At 58.2% G+C, this 20,551-nt stretch overlaps 1 protein-coding gene across 4 annotated transcripts in view; it reads right to left on the bottom strand.

Moving 5' to 3' along the window:
- Window positions 1-20,551, bottom strand: part of ZMIZ1 (zinc finger MIZ-type containing 1) — a 233,348-nt gene that overhangs the window by 144,349 nt on the left and 68,448 nt on the right. For 2 of the 4 annotated variants that reach the window (XM_045083551.1, XM_045083554.1), the window contains exon 4: window positions 1,100-1,179. The exons of 1 other annotated variant lie outside the window; for it this stretch is intronic. The gene's annotated coding sequence lies outside the window, so the exon portion shown is untranslated. The remainder of the gene's footprint in view (window positions 1-1,099; window positions 1,180-20,551) is intronic. One more of the 4 variants, XM_045083552.1, reaches the window with a different exon arrangement.

Genomic DNA, 20,551 nt, shown 5'->3' with positions numbered 1-20,551 from the left:
GTGTCTGGGCACCTGGGAGCACAAGGGGTCTCAGGAGAGGAGCTGAGGGCCCTAGGGAGAAGAATGGGCAAGGCATCATGCCAGAGCAAAGACTCTGCCTCCCCCCGCTGAGCTCCAGGGCCTTGGGACAAAGGGCCCTGGCCCAAGTCAGCAATTTTGTGAAGGCCTCTCATCTCTGGATTGGGAGCTGCAGAGTAAAGAGGGATTATACAGGTCACCCTCTGACACAGGACCAAATGTGATCAACCCTGAAATGCCACCCTGTTTTGAAACATGCTGGTGTCCCAGTCTCCACAGGGCCGGGAGGCTCAGCCCCAGGACCTAGTGGCTCCAACACTCAGGAGCTCCCAGGAGCCCCCAAATCCTCAGTATGGTGGATACCCAGTTTGCGTCCCTTCTGGAGTTGATGGGTGTTCGGGGCAGGGGGGCTGGTGGGAACCGTGGTGTCAGAAAGGAGGAAGTGTCCCCGCATCCCCAACAAGAATGCTGACCTAGCCTCCTGCATGCACACTGGTACCAGGTGCGCCAGCGCACCTGTCGGGGCAGGTGCTGGGAACCCCTCCCTCTTTTGCAGACAGGGAAATCGAGCACAGAGAAACCGCACAAGATCATGGTGGACAAGTGGCAGAGCCAGGATTTGAACACACTCACTCTGACTCCAGAGCCCAGAGGTCTGTGTGTTTGTGGGACAGAAGGGTGCGGGCAGCCACAACACCCATTTCAGCAAACAGCCTCTTCCTGTGTGGCCGCCATGTTGCTCAGCAGATGTGCCCCACACGCCGTGGGGCTGAGTGGTACAGACAAAGCCGTGGGGCAAGGCTGGGGACACCAAACCTGCCCTTCTCCCTGGCTGCATTCCCCTGCCTCCTGCCTTGGCAGCCACTCTAGAGAAAGGCCAGGACTTAGAGGTCCCTGGAGGCCCTTTGGGGGGCTGACAAGGTCAGTCGGGGTGGCCCGCACCCCATGCAGCCCATGAGGACCAAGGCCCAGTCAAAGGCGCGGTTGTTGGGGCTGGTACTACTCCCCACTCAGGACATGCCTACCCCTTCTCCGAGCATCCAGGCCAAACCTGCCCCCACCAGCCCAGCTGTACACCTACCTCAGTGACCCGCGAACCACCAGTGTCCCACGTCTGGTCAACGGTGCTCAGCCCCTCCGCCTCACTCCTGTGCCATCCTGCTGCAACAGGAAGGGATGATCAGAGGGGACCCTTGCTGCAGGGCCCTGAACTGATTGGGCCACCGCTGCCCACCCACCTACCTTCTGGAAAGTTTATTGCCCGCAAAACCCAGTCATCCCCATTTGGCAGGTGGAGCGTCAGAGGGACTGAGAGGAAGAGGGGCCCAACGATGGGGTGCCCCGACGCAGTACCCCTGACTCCCCTCATCGGCCAGTTACCAGCTGCATATGTATGCTCCTGGCCTCACCTGTCAAACGGGGGAATCACAATTTCTCTCAGGGTTTCTAGGAGCATCTGAGGACTTGGGGTGACGGAAGCACTCGGCATTCACTCATTTGCTCAAGAAACCCTGAACAAACCCCTGAGCTGTGCTGGGTCCTGTCCTTGAGGGAATTCTGATAATTAGACACTACATAACTAGAAGAGGCATCTGCCAGAAAGAATGAGTTACAGGGGCTACACCACATAGACTCAAGGTTCAGGGGAGCCTCTCTGAGGAAGTAAATTTGAAGGGTGAGCCTGAGAGAGGCAGGCCAAGATGCATGGAACAGCATTCCAGGCAGAGGGAACAGTACATGTGAAGACTTGAAGACAGGGAAGAAAGCCTGACTCAGGGGGAAGAGTTGAGAGTGGGTGGTGGTAGGAGTGGTGAGGGAAGGAGAGGTGGGGTGAGTGGGGGTCAAGTGGATGGCCAGTCACTGAGAGGTGGACAGGAGCTCCAGGAGGGTCTGAACAGCTGAGGGACATGACCTTAGCTGTGGCTGAAGATTCTGTGGCTGCTGGGGGAGAAGGGCTCAGGAGGAGGCAGGGAGACTGGTGTAGAGTCTGTTTCAGGGGTCCAGGCCAGAGACAATGGTGCTCGTAGCAGAGGGCACAGCAGACAGAGTGGCAGGAATGGCTGGTGCACTGGGTATGTGGAAATGATAGAGGGAGAAAGAAGGCATGGGCACTCTGGTCTCCTGCTCCACACTGTTGCTGGGGCACAATAACCCTCATGGGGTGGGGGAGGAGATCCCCTCGCCCAGCTCCTCAAGGGCTACCAGCCCTCCTCGCTCTGCTCCACTCCCCAGAGGGATCCTGGAGGACCGGACCCAAAGGCTCAGCAGGTGGGTTTCTTGGAGTCCTGGCTACACAGCGCGGGCCACAGAGCCTCACATTTGAGAGCCGGCGACAAAGGTGCCCCACTGGGTAGCTCCAGACAATTGCCCTAATTCACTGGGGCTGTGCATCTTCTGAGAAATGGGAAACCTAACTGTGGACTGAAAGCCTCTTGGGGTGAACCCCGTGGCTAACAGAGGAGGGAGGAGTGTGTGGGCCACATGAATCGTGGGCTCCCACACATGCCAGGGGGCCATGGGAGGCATCAGAGCCGGCCCACTGTCCTGGGCAGCCGGCAGTCAGGTTCAGCTGGGATGACAAGTGCGTGCACTGGCCGCTTCAAGTCTGGGTTTCACCCCTCTTAACAAGTGTGTGGCTTTGGGTGAACTTAAACCTCTCTGTGCCTCAGTTTTCTCATCTGCAGGTGGGAACACAGGGGTCATGAGGGGACCTCCTTCAAAGCCGTGTACAGATGGTAGAAGGTAGCACACATGAGTGCTGGGTACACAGGCAGCATTCCGGGTAGGTCAGCTGGGGCACCACAGACCTTGCAGGGGCTGGTTCCAGGCTCCACAGAGCAGCAGGCCCCTAGGCCCCAAGCTCCCCAAGCCAGGGCTGGCATCCCTGCCCCAGGAGGGAAAGACAATGTCTGTGCACCTTTACGCCTTGGCTCTGGCAGCCCCCTAACTGCTTGACATAGGAACACAAGCAGCCCATGTGCTCACAGACTCCAACTCTCCCATTTCTCAGAGGAGGGGTCTGAGGCCTGAAGAGGGGCCGTGAGCGCCCTTGTTACAGGGTCACGTGGCAAGTCAGAGGCTGGGGTAAAACCGGTATCACCACCACCCATAAATCAGGCCTTTCCCAAAAGCGAGCTGGCCCGCAGACCCGCTGACAGAGAGAAAATCATGATATTGGCAGCTGAGATCGAAGCCAGAGCCGGAAAGCCCTCGCTCACACAGTGAGCCATGTCCAGGCCCCAAGGAATGACGCCCGCCCATCCTGCCCTTCAGGGGCGCTCCGGCTCACCGCACACACACCTGTGCCCTCAGACCCCAGGCTTTCTGCTGGGCTTGGGCAAAGAGGCACACAGACCAGAAAGCGGAAGAGATGTGTCCAAGGTCACACAGCAAGTGCAGAGATAGGCTCAGGGCTGCATCAGGATACGAACTCCAGTCTTGGCTGGGAACTGACTGCCCCCTGGCTTTTCCCTGTGACCCTGGGAAGGAGACAGGACTAGGAGACCTGCTTCTACTGAGTCCATATTGGGGCTCTACCTGTGATTTCTTTAACCTTTGGTAAGTGCTATGAGGTAGAAACAAAACTGGCACCCCCCACTTACACATGCTGCCCAGAGAGGTTGGGTAACTTCCCAGACTGGTGTAGAGTCTGTTTCAGGGGTCCAGGCCAGAGACAATGGTGCTCGTAGCAGAGGGCACAGCAGACAGAGTGGCAGGAATGGCTGGTGCACTGGGTATGTGGAAATGATAGAGGGAGAAAGAAGGCATGGGCACTCTGGTCTCCTGCTCCACACTGTTGCTGGGGCACAATAACCCTCATGGGGTGGGGGAGGAGATCCCACTCGCCCAGCTCCTCAAGGGCTACCAGCCCTCCTCGCTCTGCTCCACTCCCCAGAGGGATCCTGGAGGACCGGACCCAAAGGCTCAGCAGGTGGGTTTCTTGGAGTCCTGGCTACACAGCGCGGGCAATAAGGAGCTAATGAATAACAAGAACACAGCCATGACACACGCAGGCTGGTGGTCTGCCCACACACGCTCGGCCAGAGGGTGGACCAGCTCAGAGACAGGGCTGGGCACCCGGGCACCACTCACAGAGGCACAGAAGAGCTGTGAGCACGGAGGTGATAGCTCCCTGCCCCACATCAGGAGGCCCTGAGGTGAAGCTCATAGTCTGTGTGGGTTTGGTCCCCTGGCGACCAGGAGGAGAATAAGGGAGAAGGAGACCAGCATCACCACCACCACCAGAAACAACACAGATCCACCACGGGGAAATGTTCTCTGCTGCGAGGGCTTTTGAGGCCATGCAGCAGGGTGGGGCATGGGTTGAACCTCAGGGTCGGGGGCGGAGCACCCAGTGTCCCCACAGGTTGGGAACCCCATCACCCAGAGGCTCTCCCGGCATCCTTAGCGTAGGACTCTCACTGCAGAGCCAGGGAAGGGGGTGAGGGCCCGGCTGAGGGAAAGCCTCTGACTGCAAAGGCCACAAGGGCAGAGAGGAGCATGCAGACCTCAGGACAACCATGCGTTCATTCTCCTTGCAGGTCTGGAGCTCCCAGGGGCAGGGCAGGGCAGGAAGGGTGCCCATTCTGCAGAGCAGGAAACTGAGCTCTGAGGAAGGATAGGATTGCCAGAGGTCTCACAGCTGGAGAGCGGCAACTCTGGGTCTGGGAACATGGCCAAGGTCACCAGGGGGTGGAGAGCGTCCCAGGACCCAGACACATTCTCCCAAACACACCCACCTGCCCATCCCTTCCTCCTGCAGGGATGCCCTGGCCCTGGGTGTTGGCTTGGTGGGAAGAAGCCAACTGGGGTTGGGGCCAAGGCTGGCCCAAGAGATGCTGGGCTAACTGGGACTCACTGGAGCACAGGCTGCCCAGGCCACAGGGCATCCAGGATGAGAGGCACCCTGCTGGCTCATGTCTCCAGCTCCAAGCCTGTGGCTAAGGGACTGGTTGTTCTCTACAGCTGCCAAAGGTTCAGAACCCACATTCCGGGCTGGAGCACTGGTTCTGTCCTCCATGGTGGGGTCAAGGACAAGGATGGGCAGAGTGGACTGGAATCCTTGCTTTGCCCTTTAATGTTGGGTGACTTTGGGCAAGTCACTCGGGATCTCTGGGAGCTCATCTCCTTTCTGAACAGGGACCAGTGGCCCTTGAAGCTATTTGCCCACCAGCGAGGTGGCGGGCTGACCTTGTAGAGCCCAGCGTTGGCCAGATCACTGACTTACCCACAGAATACAGTGGGGTTCAGATGGCCCAGCGTGGTCTGTAGGCAGGGGGCCGTATGGACGGCGTCCCTGAGCCAGAGTTCAGGGTTCGGGTCACATGCTGCTAATTGTTCCCTGGTGGTTGTGAGGGCTTAAGATGAAATGGGTTTGTGGATCCAGGTACTACATATGAAACAACAGGTCAGGGATAATGGCTGTTGAAGTCTGAAGGGGGGTGCAATTCCTCAAGGTCGTAAGTGGTCAAACTGGGACCAAAACATGGTCACTTGGGACCCACCCAAACTGGGTCTACCCTGCTGCTCCACAGGCTGAGCTGCCCTGAACCAGCTCCTTGGGCACTGACCTTCCCCAACTGGGCTGTTCTCATTCCCATTTTACAGATGGGCCAAGCTGGGGCATCCTGTGGGCCAGGGACCCTGTCTCTGGCCCTGCCCAGAGGGGTGGCTTCAGACCCAGGTTCACTGGGGAGATGTGGGTTCACCCCTCTGAGATCTCCCAGGAAAGCATCCCCTTACATGACCCTAGGAATAGGCCACTTGCCCTCCCCAGGGCGGACGGTACTGGCTCCAGGAGCTAGGCAAATATTTACCAGGATGGTTGTCCAAACCAGGCTGGCTGCCCCGCCTCCCACATTCCTGGAATACATGTTCCCTGACCTCATCAAGCTGGGGGGTTGTGGCTGGGGGAGAGGAAGCCAGACCATGGGGAAGGACCAGACTAAGGGTCCTGGGCCTCAGTGGAAGCCCAGGCCTGTTGGCCAGGAGAAAGAAGGGCAGCTTCAAACTGTCCCTCTGACCAGACCCTGACTGGGGGTGGGGGTGGGGGGTGGCGGATCTTCTAGCGCAGGACAGGGCCAGAGCACTGACCTCCCCACAGGCCACCAGAGGAGGGAGCTGGACGACCCCAGAGTAGTGTTGGGGGGGTGGGGTCTATCCCAGTGCCACCTCTGAGCCTGCACTTGGGGGCTCCAGCACCGGGCTTCCGGCTCCTCACCCCTGCTGTCCATCATCCACCCAACACGCACAGGGCTGCACACACACATGCATGTCCAGTGTGCCTATGGAGTGAGAAACCCAGCCTGCCAGAAACACGAGGATTCTCCAGTCGTCTAGGGCTCCCCCTTTTTTTCTAAAGATTTCGTTGATGTACTTGAAAGAGACAGTGAGTGAGTGAAGGAGTAGGAGTGGGAGTGGAAGGCAGAGCAGAGGAAAAGGGAGAAGCAGACCCTCTGCTGAGGGGCTCAATCGCAGGACTCTGTGATCATGACCTGAGCCAAAGGCAGATGCTTTACTGACTGAGCCACCCAGGTGCCCCTGTTAGGGCCCTTCCTCAGCAACCCCAGAAGCCCTGGCTACCCCACTCCATCCTGACCATAATCTTATCAACAGGGAGCCGTATAGTCCATCTTATAGCTGAAGAAATGCCCAGCACAGACAAGTGGTCACAAAGCTGAAAGTGGAAGAATGGGTACTATCTTGCCCCAACCATGCTTTCAACTGCTCTGCCCATTGGAACCCCTTCCTTCAATGCCAAATGGATCACCTCCATCATGCTGCCCTCCCTGATTGTCCCCCAAGTGGTTTTTTTTTTTTCTATTCCTGAACTTCCACACATTTTGATGCTGTTTTTTTCCTTATTCTTGCATAATTAAAATCTGGTGCCCAGTCATCTCTCTGGCTGTGAGATCCTTGCCCACCTACTCCAGGTACAGCAGAGTTGAGCCCGGAGGCTCAGAGGCCTGAGTGCTCAGGGTAACACTGAAATCTTGAGACTTTTCACGAAAGAGCAGTAGCTGCAGTTGTCCTTAAGGAACAGGTAAGAAGGCTGACCAAGTAAGTAGGGTCTGGGAAACTCCTGAGTAGGGCTATCCGAGAATCCAAAACTACCCTTGGTTCAATAATCCCATCTGTCTTCACTTCCTCTGAGAGAATTCCAAGCTGTTCTGACAGTCTGCCCACAGCCAGGCCCAGGGAAGCCCAGTCCAGGCCCCTGGGTTTCCCCCCTCCTTCTCTCTAGTGTGAAATCTTGGCAAGTGTGGGGGGAAGGGCAGACCAGTGTCATCACTGACCTGCAGGGACGTAAGAATGAAGTGTAGACCTAGCAGGTCTGCTGCGGGGCTCTGGCGGATGCCTCTGGGTAGGGACAGCTCTGGTGCCCAGGTGACACCCAGAACAAACCTGGGGCCATGTCCTGGCACTATGGGGCGCCCAGAGAGCAGGAGCTGGAGAAGGAGGGCTCCCAGAAGCACCCTCTCCACCCTCATAACATCTGACATTGGTTTCCCCTTACTGAAAATGGAGGAGTGACTTTGGGGGTTGCTCCTTCCTTCCTTTCATCCATCTATCCATCCATCCATCTCTCTATCCATCCATCCATCTCTCTACCCATCCATCCATCCATCCATCCATCCATCCATCCATCCATCCATCCATCCATCCTCCCTATCCATCCATCCATCCATCCATCCATCCATCCATCCATCCATCCATCCATCCATCCATCCATCCATCCATCCATCCATCCATCCGTCTCTCTATCCATCCATCCATCCATCCATCCATCCATCCATCCATCTCTCTATCCATCTATCCATCCATCCATCCATGTCTCTATCCATCTCTCCATCCATCCATCCATCCATCCATCCATCATCCATCCATCCATCCATCCATCCATCCATCCTCCCATCCACGCTCCCGTCCATCCATCCATCCATTTCCTTCTTTCAACAACTAGTGACAGTGCCTGCCATCTGCTGGAGGAGGACAAGAAGGAATAGGGTTGGGGTTGTGGGTGGGGAAAGGGAAGACAGGGTCAAAGGCCGACAAGTGCCAGCCTGTGTGCTTCCCAAGGTTGTTTGCACAGTGCCTAACGTGAGGCAGGCAAAACATAGAAAGATGGAGAATTCAAGGACAGAGTGCTGGGTGTGTCCATCATGACCTGGCGGCAGAACAGAGGGCCTGCGGCATCACCCTTTAGGGCAGTCTCTCAGACAGGAGGGCAAAAGCCCAGAGGCCTGGCAGGAGCAAAGATCTGGGCTGAAGAGAGACTTGTAGGTGGCATCAGTGAGCAGGGGACAAGGTCCATGTCGGGGGGCACGCCAGCATCCCTAGCCATATACAGACACATCCCTGGAACCCTTCCACAGCCTCACCAGGGCCCAAGCCTGATTTGCTGTGTTTTCCAGGGAAAGATGGAGTGGCACCCCCTCCAGGGAGCCCTCGCAGAACCGCTATCCTCACTAGTAGTGGGCATGGCCCAGGTCCCAAGGGACAACGCTTACCCATCTGGCCCCTCAGAGGAGCTCAGGCTCACAGGGCACACAGGTGGATCTCACCCCACCAAGCCACCCAGACCCTTGGTGTTGGGCTTGTGCAAAGGGGTAAGGACACAACATAGCCTGAGGGGACACAGCGCGGCTGTGGTTTCTGACAGAAGATGAGGGGCTTCCGCTCTGCTGCTTCCTGAGCTGCGGTGCTGCGAGAAAAACAGGGCCTCCCTGGGCTTTTGTTTCCTCATCCGTGAAATGGGGATGGTAGTAGGCCGTCCTGTCAGAGCTGTAAGGCCTCAACGAGGGCAGACCTGTTCCGTACCACTGTGGGAACTGCTCCGTAAACAGGGACTGTCGTCATCACCACTGGCTTCGGTGTGTCCCCAAGCGAAGACTTGGGGTCTTGCGTGGGGAGAGACACCAGCTCTCTTATCACAGAGAAGGACTCTGTGAAGATGAACCCTGGCTTCAGACCCCTCCTAGGGCGGACTCAGGAGTAGGTCCAGGGGGTCTGTTCCCCAGAGATGGCCTTCCTGAGGGTCCCCTGCTCCCATCCTAATCCCAGCCAAAGGTGCTGGGCAACTTCTAGGAGTCAGCTCTGTACAGGGTGCTCCTTTTGCACCCGCCCTCCCATCAGCCCCTTCGGGCTGGGCATAGCCTCTCCCTTCCAGGGGCTAGGATCTTGCCTAGAGGGGCACCCAGGAGGGCTGGGCCAAACCAGGGACCTTAGCACCCACCTGGGCACTTGCCACTCCCAGTGCTGAGGATCTAAATGGAATTTTCTATCAATGACCCTCCCTTAGGGACACTGTCTCTCACCTCTGCCCACTCTGCTTGTCTTGGAACAATCTGGTGTCTTGGAACCTGCCACCTGGTCCTGCACTGCCCATCGGAAGGCAACCCAGGAGGAATACCCCTTATCCCCACCCCTAGGACACACTGCCCCCCGCCCAAGTCAATTCCTCTACAGCATTGACCGAGGCTGACAGAGGCTCTCAGAAGAGTCCTTGGAAGTCTTCAGTCTCAGCCTGCCACCTTACCGGGGAGGGGACATAAGTCCTAAGAGGTACAGGAATGGGCCCAAGACCAAGATAAGAACCAAAGAGTGGGTCAGTTCTAGTGCTGAGCCTGGACCAGGGAGAAGGACTCATGAGCAAGTCACCTGTCCCCTGAGGTCTCAGTCTCTTTATCTGGGCTAACACTGGCTGAAGGATTAGCTGAGCTGACATTTCATCCACGGATGGCACAGGGCTGGGCAGCTCCATGCACAGCCTGGGCACCAAGGAAGTGGGCATGAAGGTCGAGAGGCTGAATGGCCCAGGGATTCCCCGTGGAACCCTTACACTGCCTAGCACTGAGCATTCCTGGTGACCCCTCTCCGGGGCCAGGGCCAGCCCCTGGCAGTCACACCCCCCACAAACAGGCATCCCTCTGGGATCATGGCCATGTGAGGGCCAGGCCAGTCTGAGGTGATGGCTGAGGCCCAGATTTACAAACACCAGACCAAGGAAAGCCCTGGTCTTGATGGCGGGAGGTAATGGGTTCGAGCGGAGGCACTAATGTGACCAGGCCCAGGTGAAACCCTGGTTCTGCTGCTTGCAAGCCACATGGCCTTAGTCAAGTCCCCTACCTACCCCTGCCTCAGCTTACACTGTGGTATAATGGGGAGGGAGGAGGTCTAACTGGGGTAGATGCGTGGCTCAACTCCTGCCTCCAGAGGTCACAGGGGCTCTTGATGTTTATAGGAAAGCCAGTCTTCCGGTCAACAGCAGCCCAGCGGCAGTCTGCAGGGTTGTTGCTGGGAAGGCTTGGGAGGGAGCCGCCGGGCATATTAATCATCACGATGCCCTCCGCAGCCCATCCCAGGATGCTTACTCAGGCACCTGCCCAGGGAAGCCTGACTGTCTCCTCCCGACCCTGCTTGAATGGAGGGGGATTCCAACCCTGCCTTTGCCCTTTTACCCTCGGCTACCTGAGCCCAAGCCTCCCCATCCCAGGAGGTCTCATCCTCCATGTGTAATGTGAGAGGATGATGTCTGCCTAATCCCCAGGCCTTCGGGAGGAGCTCTGGGAGATGGAGGAGGTGGCCAGGCCAGGTGACGTGCTGTGAGGAGGTCCCCATTTTGTCCCATGAGCTGCCAGCCTTGGCTGACCCTGGGCAGCCCCGGAGCCCAGCCCTGTGGGAGCCATCACACACCCAGAGCGTATCCCAGGGTCCCGGCAGGGGGCACGAGGACCTCTGCAGCTGCTTCCCAGCTGAGGTGCCAGGGACCTCCTTCTTCCTGGAGTCTGGGGTCTTCTTTCAGATGGAAGGGGTCCCTCAGCCCAGCAATTTCAGGGGATTTGGGGGGGAGCCACCTGTCATGTGCCCATCAATCTTTGGTACAGAACTTGACCTCTGGGACTGGGCCCCTGGACAAGCAAAAGAGAGGGGCTGAGACCAGTCCCCAAGATGGGTGTCTTCTTCCGTTGTGCACAGCCCCCAGCATTGGCCCCTGGAATGTTTGCCAGATACATGAGGAGCAGTGAGGGAAGACGCAGGGTGAAAACAGCTTTAGGTCAGAGAACACAGGCAGCTGACCCCTTGCACGGCGCCTTCCACATCCAGCCCAGGCATGGCTCTATGTGACACTGAGCACTGGTTGCCCCATTCAGTCCCCACAGCGATGCTCCGGCCCGGCACCCTTATTTCACAGATGAGGAAGCCGAAGCTCGGAGACATGAAGTCAGCTACTCCTGGTGTCAGAAAGTGGCACAGCTAGGTTGGGTGTAGGCCCAGAGCTCCGGAATCCACAGGCGGGCCCCCGGTGTGGACGGCGCAGCCCACCACAGGCCCCCCAGAGCATGGGTGCCCAACCAAACCCTGCCCCAGGAATGTGACGGAACTGGGTGGGGGTGTGCTATTTTTGGGGGCTGCCCTAGAGCCCTCGGGCAGCAGGGGTGAGAGCCTCTGGTTAGCCCCATCCTTTCTCCAATCCAGAGAAAGTGTGGCTCAGGGAGGGAGGGGACGTGTCCAGGAGCATGGTGAGTGTTGGGGGAGACTGGAACCTGGAGTCTAGGTGTCCTGACTTTTCTGACTTGGCTCTGAGCTCTTGGAAACAGCACGTCAGCCCGGCAGAGCAGCCCACGGTGCAGATGCGGGCGGGAGAGAGGAGGCAGAAGGCCCAGGGAGGCCAGGACAGCACGCAGCCTGATGACACATGGGCCCAGCAATTCCTGACTCATGGCCACCCATCCCGTGACTCCACCCACCGCCAAAGTCCCCAGCCTGGCTCACACCCCACGGCCCACTGCAACCCCGAAGCCCCTCCTGTTCAGGACCAGAAAGCCACAGAGGGAGGAAGGAGCTGTGGGGCCCCACCCAGGGCCGGGTAGGAAACCCAGACCAGCTTAAGGAGGAAGGACACGGACTCAGGGACATGCAGAGGAAGAGGCATGAGTGCTAACCCGGGCCCCTCCCTGTGGTGCCCGCAGACCTCCCGCCTGTGATGGCTAGCACCCTGGGGACCACAGACCCAGTTTATAGGAGGAAAATGGAGGCCTGCCAAGCCACCCACTTGGGTCAACCTTAGCCACATGGCTCCTTTTGAATCAGAGCCCCATACCTGGATGAACAAGCCAGGCTTCCCTGCTGCTGCTTCTTGTCCCCAACAATGTGTTTCTCCTCTCTCCAAGAGCCTTCCATGGCTCGCCGTTGTCTAGGAGGCTCAGTTCTAACTCTTCAGCCTCATATTCAAGGCCTCAGCCTGTCTCTGACCTGTAACCTTTCCCTAAACATATCTGGGTCTCCCACATCTGCACCCTGCCCATATTAATCCCGCTGCCAGGAATGTTCTCGGTGCCCGCAGTCTGATGCGATGGGGAAGAAATGAACACCCGCCGAGGGGCTGTGGGGGCTCAGACGATGTGCTCTCTGAATATGAAGGACTCCTCACAGCTGGCTCTGAAAGGCCCATGTGGCAGATGTAGACAGCGAGGTTCAGGGGCTGAGGTGTCCAAGGCCATGGGGGCTGAGCTGTGACTGCACCACAGGGAGGGGCTGGGCCGCATTGACCTCTGGGTGTCCCGGCTGCCGACAAGCCCTCGGCTGGTCCACCGGCTCAGCGTATCCCCGAGTCTGTGAGCCTCTTTGATCTCACGGCAACTCGGATCCGCTCACTTGGCATCCTGACCCTCCCCCTGTCCCACTTTGGGAGCAGGTGACACTCCAGGTTGTACCCCCTGCTGATACTGAGCTGGGTGTAGGCTTGGGGTGGAGGCCACGGGTCAGAGAAGCAGGGCAGCGCAGTAGACAAGGGCACGGACCCTGGGACCGGCTGCCGGTTCAACGTCCAGCGTAACCACCTCAACAGGCTGGTTCACGTCCCTGTGCCTCCGTTTTCTTCCCGAGAAATGGGGGTAAGGCGAGCAATGACTTCACAGAGATGGGGAATATGCATTTCTGTAGACAGACGTTTAGAGCGCTGCCTGCGCAGAGGACTACAGAGGCACTCAGAGCTCACGGTATTACCTCGGGTCTCCCTGTGCCTTGGGCTCAACATCACAACATGAAGGAAAACCAAAGGCTTCTGAGTGCCTGCCAGGAGGGAGGAGGAGGACAGGAGATTGGTGGCACAGGGTCCCCTTCCTGGTTTCTGGCCCCCAGGCCTGCTCCCCTGGCCCTCCTGCCTGATCACAGTGTGCAGAGACCCCCCTGGGCACCATCACTCAGACCCCGGGAGGAGGGAGAAAGGCAGACTCCCTCCTAGGGGCAGATCCCCAGCTTCGCCCCTGCGCTGTTGCCCCAGACCTGGGATGACCCAAGAGAGGGGTCATGCCAGCATCGTCACCCTCATCCACATGGGGACACCAGCAGCCACCCATATCTGTCTCCTTGCTTGGGGCTTAGCACAGACAATACACCCTGTTGGGTGGAGACCAATGTCTGGGATACATGACTGAGGCTCCGGGTCAGTTAATACCCAAACCATAGGGTATAAATTCATCCCACCCACAAACCCTTCATCTCATGGGATGCTCTTAGTGGGGGCAGAGCTGCTGCTTCTCTCTTTTCTTTCTACAGCTGAGGCCCAGCATGGTGGACTGACTTGCCCAGGTGTACCAGCAAGCTCGTGGTGGATCCTAGACCACGAAGCCTGGTCTCTGGGCTCCCGGGCCTAGCCCTACGATGAGGTTTCTCTTGCCATTTGCTAAAGGTGACCGACTGTCTGGGAGAAGATAAGTCATCAGCATGTGTGGGTGAGGCATGGGCGTGGGCCCAAAGCTTCCACCCTTGGGAGGACCTAGAAGGGGATCAGAGCAGGTCAGAGGCAGGGCAGCCTGAGAGCCTGAGGCCCGGCTTCCTTTCTCGAGAGGGTATGATTCCTGGCAGCAGCTCCCACGGGAAATAGTAGAAGCGCCACCCGCGGGAAACGGGGTGGGACACAGGGGGTGCTGGGCAGGGTTTCCTTTCGGGTGGGTGACCTGCGTGCCTGTGACCCTGGGGCCAGGCCGGGGTTGGGCTTTGCCTCATCACTGGCTCAGGCCCAGACCACCCTGAGTCCCATCCTCCAGGCCTTCCCCGGCTTCCTGTCCCACTGGCCGCACCCGGCCTGGGAGAGATGCAGGGTGGGGAGGGCCTCCTCACAGACGCTCAGATTTTCTGGGGCAAGAGCGGGGCAGACTGCCCTGGCCTGCTCGGTGGCCTCTGGCTTCTGACCTCTAGACCTCCGGCTACTGGTTTCCTAGCAAGAGGACTCCATAAAAGCAGCAGTGGGATTGCACACAACTCCGGGCCTAGCTGAGTGGGGGTTGCAGGAACCAGCCCCTCCTGGGGGGCCTGGAAGCACTGTCTTCCCTCACTCAAGGCAGAGGGGCAGTTTGAATTCTGAGGAGCCATGAGGGAGGGATGAGGATAAGGGGAGAAGTCGAAGAAGGGATAGCTGTCAGGCCTCAGAGGAAGAAATTCCCACTGGTGAAAGATGGGGGGGGGGGCAGAGCCCCCTTCCACAGAAGGCATGGTACTCTTACTGGGCAGCGCAGCCCGACCCTGGAACAGCACCTTTTCTGACCCTGGCCTGGACCCTGGGTGCGAGCCCTCCATCCCATTCCCAGCCTTGCACACCTGTATCCTTACATGTGTTAGGGGTCTGGGGGCAGGGGCGGGGGGCGGGGGTTGGCTGGAAGCTTGGCCCAGTAGCTGTGGGCCCACCTATGGCCTTCATGTGAACCCAACCTATTCTCTGTGTCTCAGGAGCTGGAAACTCACCTGTCCATAAGTGGGGATGTGGTGGGAGCATCGAGGTTGGTAGCCTGGCCCAGGGAGGGGTAAAAGGCTTGAACAAAGGCCCTTAGCCCCCAACCCTGCTCCTCCTGGTTTCCTAAGGTACAGGCTTTGGACAACACCAGCACCCTTGGTCTCTCTCAATGCTGCTGGGAAAACAGGCGCCTCCGAAAGCAAACAGGCCAGAACATCCAGAACGCTCCTCCAGCCTGCTGTAAACCTACCGGAGACAGAGGCCTCTCAGAGCTCAGTGCTGGGGAGAAGCACAGAGGGGAGGTGGTTTGGGTCGGACTGGGGCTGGGCCCTGCCTGACATCACCCCAGGAACAGAGACAGAGCTGGGAGCCAGGTCTCTTGCGTGCACCACAGGCAGCCTAAGAACCTCCCTGGAGGCCATCCTGGGATGGGTCTGATCCCTTGGGCAGGAGCTCACTTTGGCGGTGACTTATCCATATTCCTCAATCAAATACACCATGATGGGGCTGTCCGTGGCCCCAGCTTGATGTTCTGCCTGGGGGACTCTGTTAGGGACGCCAAAGGCCTAAGGTCTATGGGCCCGAGGTAAGCAGGGTAGAAGACAGAAGCCAGACTCCAGCCTGGTGGGTAGCAAGGGACAAGTTACCAGGAAGAGTTACTAAGACCGCCATGGGGCAATAGTGTTTCCTGACCTTGGGGACATGCAAGCTAAGGCCAGGGACACACTGCCTAGGTGGCATTCTTGGACTCTTGCCTAGTACCTGCATACCCACCCCATCCAGGATCCATATTCAGTTGTGGGTGGCAGGATGGTTGGCCTGTGTCATCAGCTCAGCCACTGGCCCACCAACTTCTATCCCCTTCTTGAATATAACAGAATAGCCTTGGGCTCATAAGCTGGTGGGACTCTTCCAGGCTGAATACCCCTAAATCCTATTGCAACAGAAGCAAGGTCTGACAATGCTCTGTGTGGCTCAGATGTCAGCTCTCTGTGCCCCTCATCGTGGGCACCTGCTGGGTTCAGCTGTCAGTTCCCTGGGGAAAGGGGATCCAGGGCCAGGGATGGGTCTTGTACTGGCACAGACTTGGCTGCCAGGAAATGTTGGTCAAAAGAAGGAGAAAGAGAAGGAGCAGGGAGAAAGGGGGCAATCAGACACTTGAACCCAGGTGGGCTCTCAGAGGCTCCTATGGGCCCCCCACAGTCCTCCTGCTCCTCCAAATCCCAGCGGGACTGTGTTTTCTATAGCTAAGACATGCCAAGTTGGCTGGGTAAATCTGGAGGAGGCCCACTTTCCCTGGGGCTCTCCACCCAGGGGGCCTTAGAGAAGGCCCTGAAGTTTCCAGGGTTCAAGGGTTTTGTACTCTGCCTACATCTGCTCTGGTTCTCATCACTCTGGAGGAAAGGGACCCTCCCCCCAGCCACTAGGCACCATCTCTGAACCTTGCTGGTTACGCCCTGCAGGTGCAGGAGGCCCATTCCCCTGGAGTGGCAGTGGCATGGGACATGGCTGCTTCATGATGGGGGCATGGGGTCTCTGCAGTCACAGGCAATCCCGCCCATCCAACAGGAAGAAAATATGTCAGAAGGGAAGGGTTCCACAGAAGTTCCAGAAGATCTGAGTTCCGACGACCCTACTCCTTGCTCAGCTCAGCCCGGACCCTGGCACACAGCAGGTGCTTAACTCCCACCTGTTGAATTAATCAGTGGCCTGCTGGATGCATATGGGAAGGCCTGACCTGGGCTTTCCTGCTGAGGGGACAGCGCTCAGCAGCACGCTCCAGGGCACGTGACAGATGGTGGGTGCATCCGCGCATGCCCCTCTGCGAGGCCGGGGCCCTGCCCTCTTGAGCCCTTCCTGGTCAGAGGACATTTCAGGGCTGGGAGGGTTCCCTAGAGTCAGCAAAGCCAATACTTCTGCACAGATGGAGGTAGGAGGGGTCCAAGGAGGGCAGGAGGTCAGAAGCTGGGCCATTCCCCGGGCCGGGCCTCCCCACACCACGTCTAGAGACCCAAGAAGTCTAGGGCTGCCCCCTCTGTCCCCAGTGATCTTATGTCCACCACCCAGGCCAGTGTGGCCCCCTCCCCTGACTCCATGTCTCAGCCTCCATGTCTACAGCCTCTTGGCTGTAGCCGGCCTGAACTGCTTACTTAGACAAACAGGGAAAGCAGCCACGTGACTGGCTAAGGTTTCCTGGACCAGACACGGACACACACACACACACACACACACACTCGCGCAGTGGGTCAGGTTGTCATGTGGCCCAGCAGGGCAGGGACTGGGTCAGCTCAGGTTCCCATGTCTCTGAAGGACAAGTGACTGGGCCTGCCTTTCTTCACCCAGAAGAATGCCTTCTCCAAACACTTGTTTTCTGCTTCCTGGACACACCAGAGCCCTGCTGGATGGGAAGAGAGTGGAGTGGGGGTGGGGGGGGGGAGGAGGGGGGGGGGGGGGGGGAAGGAGGGGGAGGAGCCTGCGCCCAGCCCGCTGGCCCCTGTGGGGTGTTTTCCTTCCGCCCTCCCCACCCAGAGGGCAGCTGCCTGCTGGGAAACCTTGCCGCCCAGCCAGGGAGAAACCCAGAGCCCAGCATTTGGATGTCAGGCAGGAGGGAGGCCGTGGCTCTGGGAGGAGGCTGCATGTGAGTCAGCAGCAGACCTGTCAAGGCCTCGTACCAGAGACGGGTTTTGCAGCAGGACTCCGTGGCTGGCCCAGGGGGCATCCAGGGAGGAGAAAGGGTGGGAGAAGGGGGGGGTCTGAAGCAGCTCTGCCTTTGGTCTGTTTTTCGGGAAAGGTCTGTGGGCCAGGGTTTTGAGGGTTCTTCCAGCTTTGGGGCTCTGTGTCTCAGATACTTCCCTAGAATGGCAGGCCTGTCCCCACAGCCCACTTAGGGAGAAGGAGATCATGTCTCTTGACAGGCAGGGCTGAGACCGGCTGGTAGGGGGAGGGGGTGCCATCAGCCCACTGCCCTGGCCTCAGGCCGGACTCCCAGCAGGCCAGCGGACACAGGAACCCACCTCCCAGACACCTCAGGAAGGCAACAAAGAGATGAGGGGCGTGGCTGGGAGTTCTCAGATAGAAGCCACTTCCGGCCAGGCCTGGGTAAGTCCTTTAGCCTATGCTGTATCACCGAATCCTCACAGCCACTCCACTAGGTAGGTGATGCTGTCACCCCATGCGACAGACGACAGACAAGGGCTCAGCAACCTGAAGGTCACAGGGTTAATATGGGGCAGACCGGGATCTGCTCCCTGACCGTGCACTTCCAGCGTCTATGTTCTAACCAGAACCCTAAGTCCCTGGGGCGGGGTGCTGGGCTGGCCGGTCCTCTACAAAGGCCCAGACAAGGGGTCCCCTGGGATGTACAAACCCCACGGCCCCAGGCAGCTTCTGGGAGGGTCCCCAGGGTGCGTGGAGAGAGAAAGGGGAGAGAGATAGAGACGGCAGGTGGGGTGGGGGACAGGGGAGAGAGATAGAGACAGCAGGTGGGGTGGGGGACAGGGGAGAGAGATAGAGACAGCAGGTGGGGTGGGGGACAGGGGAGAGAGATAGAGACAGCAGGTGGGGTGGGGGACAGGGGAGAGAGATAGAGACAGCAGGTGGGGTGGGGGACAGGGGAGAGAGATAGAGACAGCAGGTGGGGTGGGGGACAGGGGAGAGAGATAGAGACAGCAGGTGGGGTGGGGGACAGGGGAGAGAGATGGGAGAAACACAGAGAGAAAGGGCAGGAGAGGAGAGGCTGGAGAAACAGAGATGGGGGCCAGGAGAGCTGACGGCAGGAAGGAGGGCAGGCGGGAGGGAGGTAGAGGGGAGGAGAGGAGGGCGGACACAGCCCGAAAGAGTGGAGGGGAAGAAAGGAAGGAAGGAGCAAGGGGAAGCAGACGATGTGGGGACTAACCCAGAAGCAAGGGCCAGGGATGGGAAGGCAGGAAGGAGAAGCAGACAGACAGAAAGGGAGCGGGGGTCAGAGAAGGAGAGGGCCCTGGAAAACCGAGAGGCAGAGGGAACGCACACCCGCCCACCGAACATTAAATACCTAACAGGAGATGACAAATCAAATGGGAATTACTGCGGTAAAAACATAATTAGAAACTTGATTGAAGTTAAACAGAATTTACATAACACTGCAAATTAACTTTACACGGAAACTATTCACTGGGAAGGCAATGAAAAGGCATTTCATTAGTAATCTATATTTAAACAATAGGCACAATGGAGCCTTCTGATGAGGAACTTGGTGCCTTCAACCAGAGTGAGTGCCAAAGGCTGCTGGAGGACAGAAGGCAGTGGGTGCTCCAAGAGGAAGTGGGCAGGGTCTGGGACCTCTTCCTTGCACCTGCTAGTGGGGGCTGGGGCTGGGCGGACGTAGGGGGCCAGAGCAGATTCTGGTACAGGTTCTGCCCTTGGCTTGCTGTGTGGCCCTGGGCAAGTATCTCACCTTCTCTGGGCCTCTGTTTCCTCATCTACAAAATGAGGAACTTAGATGATGAGGCTCACATGAGAGTGCCTGCCAGCTGGGATATTGTAGGAAAGCCTGGGAGGTAGTGGCGGGCAGAGGTAGGAGTCTGGGCTCGGGATTCAGAAGGACTCGGTTCAGAGCTCTGCCCTGACACTTAGTAGCTGTGATATCATGCAAGCTTCTTCCTCTCTGGCCCTGCTTTACCCATCTGTTCAATGGAGATAAGCCCACTCCCACCCAACATCACCCAGGCAGTGGAAGGATTTAGGGAGAGATTGGGTGGGGACAGGCTTAAAAAGTGAGTCTGAAGGCAGGATTACTTGTCCCATCCGCCCGGAACACTAATTAGATTACCCACAGCCTCCTGCCACAGAGCTGGGCAGCATCAGAGCCGCTTCCCATGGCTCCCCAGTTCCCAGTGCAGAGACAAAGGCGTATCTCCTAGAAGGACTGGGGAGGGGGCCACCAAGTCCCTGCCTGGCTCCATCCTATCCTCCGTGCGGAGAAGACTCCCAAGCCTTGGCTGCATCCTGGTCTTACGAGGCTGTGCACTTAGGTGGATGTGCTGGACTGTGCCCCCCGGGGAGGCCCCCAGATGGATTCATGCTCACATCCTACCTCCTGTTCCACTCCTGGGCCCCCGAAACAACACGCACCTGCCCTACCCCTGGGCAGCAGCCCAGCTCCGCAGCCTTCCCTGACAGAGCCGTGGGCATCCACTGCGAGGGAGTGTGAAGCCCCACAGACTCACAAAAGAGGATGCCTTCCCCCACCAAATTCACACACAATGGCCCACCAAAGGCAGCGAGCTCCTCTGCTCTAACTGGTGAGCGGAGCGGGCAGCTCTGACACACACTCATAGTCAGGAAGTTTCTACGGTTTCTTTTAAGATAAAGGATCCAGCAGTGCTTAGAGATTCAATAGGAAGCTGCTGGGTGCCCTTCCCCCTGCAGGCAGCTCCAAGCGGCTGCCTTGAGCCCTGTGTTTTCAGACAAGTGCTCCAGGCAAGGGGGAAGTCTCCTGAGCCCAAGAACCTCACAGAGGAGGTGGGAGGTCAGAACAGGTGGAAACTTCTTTAAAGAAAGTGCAAAGTGTGCAGACATCAGGGCAGGAGACTCCACTGAGACCAGGGAACGCTGGCCCAGGTGACACAGAGGTCCTTGGACATGGGCTCACATTCAGCCCAGATGCCCACGGGCCTTGCCCCTGTGTGGCCAGGTGTGGAGGGGGAAGCTGCTCTGGTTTCTCCCCTCTCCAAATATGGCTCATTGACTGAGGCCCCCGAACCTTTTCTATGCTGTTCCCTCCACCTGGAGTGTCTTTTCCCTGCTTTGCCAGCAAAA

This window comes from Mustela putorius, unplaced genomic scaffold (assembly GCF_011764305.1).
Source record: "Mustela putorius furo isolate JIRA1106 unplaced genomic scaffold, ASM1176430v1.1 tig00000698_pilon_pilon_pilon, whole genome shotgun sequence".
Classification (NCBI taxonomy): domain Eukaryota; kingdom Metazoa; phylum Chordata; class Mammalia; order Carnivora; family Mustelidae; genus Mustela; species Mustela putorius.
This window is presented reverse-complemented; position numbering and strand designations above follow the sequence as displayed.